A 2,455-nucleotide genomic window follows, 5' to 3' on the forward strand; every position below is an offset into this window, starting at 1 on the left:
TAAGACAAGGGACAAGGTAACCTAATGCTCTCATAGACATCATCTTGTGTGTGCATCACTCTATGTCTATGGATATCCTTGTTTGTTCCTTGTGGGACTAACCCGTGTAGGTATTGAAAGTGCAACTCACTCCAAAGGATAGCTCCGAATGATCTACATCAACTTAGAGCATCCACATCTTCAACACCTACATGAAGTCATCATCGACAAAACCCAAGGTTAGTTCATCCCTCTTAGGGGGGATCTCACATCTAGGGGGAGCTTTACTCTAAGAATTGAGCTAAAGCAACTCTAATGGTGTGAACACAACAACGCTTTATGTAAAAGTGGTAACCCCACTTGTGCTTAAACGATGAGTATGACCTATGATCAAATGTTCTCATTTGACTCCTAAGTCAATATACTCATATATAGATGACCTAGTCATCGCCAATTGCTTGATAGATGCTAGAATTGTTTGTGCATGCTTTGCCACATATTTCATTTGTCATTTTATTGTGTGAGCATGTTGGTTGCATAATTTACTCATTCGAGGACATCCACTTGTTGTTTTGATTGGTTGGTTTCTTTTTCTCTTGCCAAGTGGATGGACAAGAATGCCTAAGAACCTTCTCTAGCTATCTATGCTCTTCTCGTCTCAAACTCTATTCATGCTGCATCACAAAGTTTGATCAAGTCAGATTCGAACCACTCTGTGTGAGGAGCACTCGGAGTCCCCGATTCGTCATAGACTTAAACTTCCAAAACTTCTTTGTTCGTTTCGGTCTGACCGATTCATCCATTTCGGTCATACCAAGATCACTAAGTCGATCTAGGTTTTTAATCTCGGTGCAACCGATTTGAACTTTTCGATCACACCGAGTTGCAGTAACTGCTTGCAGTTATGCATCTCGGTGCCACCGAGTTGTTCCACTCGGTCACACCGACAGGGTCAGGCTATATATACCCACGGGCCAAAATTTGGAAAACTTTCCGAACCTCTTCGCCCGCGCTCAGCCTGCTCTGCCTCCCTGGGTCTCCAGATCATCCTCCTCGTCGCCAGCCGCCTCCAGTCGCTGGTCTCCGCCGCCGTCAATGGGATCGTCTCCGCCGTTGCCTCCGTAGCGAGTCCATCGCCGAACTAGGGTATGGACTTGATCTTTGTGTTGTTCTCACTCCGATTCCCCAGCACATTGTTTTCCATGTATCTTGCCACGATTGAGATCACTCTATCCAATGAAAACACTCTGTAGTTTAGAAGAGGATTGCAACTTTAGGGTTAGGTTTCCGCCGAAACCATCTCGGACCGACCGAGTTGTTGAAATCGGTTCCACTGATTTGGCTCAGGACATTGCACATGTGATTCTTGGTCTGACCGAGAATTGCAAATCGGTGTGACCGAGTTTGAGTCTTTGTGAAACCCTAGCAGTCTCGGTGCCACCGAACTGTGACTCGGTTTGACCGAGTTCACTAGTTTAGGTTCCAACAGCTGCTTCGGTATCACCAAGATTTCAAATCGGTAGATCCGAAATGCTCTCTGTGGAAAACTAAAACTAAGTTTTTGATTCATTCTTTTGCAAAAACCTCTGCACCTTGTGATGCTCATCCACTCTACCTCATCTATAATCTATTCACAGAGTCTGCTGTCAGCGTTAGCATCATGTCAGATCAGAGTGACAGTCAGAACAAATCTAAGGAGCAGGTTCAGATGAGTGAGGGCACTAGTCCCTCCAATAGCTCAGATGATGGAAGCAGGAGCACACCCAACAACTTTCCTAAGGCAGCCACCAAGACCAGAAAGAAGAAAACCTCAGATTCTGAGGATGAGGACTATGTGGCTATTGAGTAAGAGGCCACCTCAAAGAGGAAAGTCCTAAAAAAGGAATATGGCACATGTACTACCACTAAGCCAGGGATGAAGCAAAAGGTACCTGCCAAGAGATATCCCATGTCAAAAGCCAGAACATCCACTCAAGAGACTTTGGGATCTGCACCCAAAGAGCAGGTTGAGGCAGAAAAGGAAAGGAAAGAGAGGGTCAAGAAGACCACTACCAGAGTGCTTGGGAGATCTTCAATAATGAAAGACTCCGAAGAAGAGGAAGAGGAAGAGGATGCAGCACCCAAAGCTCAAAAGCTTATGGGAGATGCTATAAGGGCAGGGGCTGTTCCATCTAAGCCTAAGACTGCTCCTAAGACTGCTGCTCCAGCTCCAAAGCCAAAACCAAAGAGGAGCACTAGGAATATCCCCGTTGAGGAAAGAAAAAGGCCCCAGTGCCTGAAGCTGCAATGAAGAAGAAGATGATGAGTCACATGTCTTGAGGAAGTTGAAGCCAAAAATTCCAGATCACAATGATGCTCATCCAGTAGCTGAGAACATGAAGATAAGGAAGGATTTAGGATTGAGGCTATGGAGGGAGTCAGATCCATATGCCACCAGAAGAAGAACTGCTGTGGACTATAGGTTCCATACCAAGGA

The sequence above is a fragment of the Triticum aestivum genome, chromosome 4A, assembly GCF_018294505.1.
Source record: "Triticum aestivum cultivar Chinese Spring chromosome 4A, IWGSC CS RefSeq v2.1, whole genome shotgun sequence".
Taxonomy (NCBI): Eukaryota; Viridiplantae; Streptophyta; class Magnoliopsida; order Poales; family Poaceae; genus Triticum; species Triticum aestivum.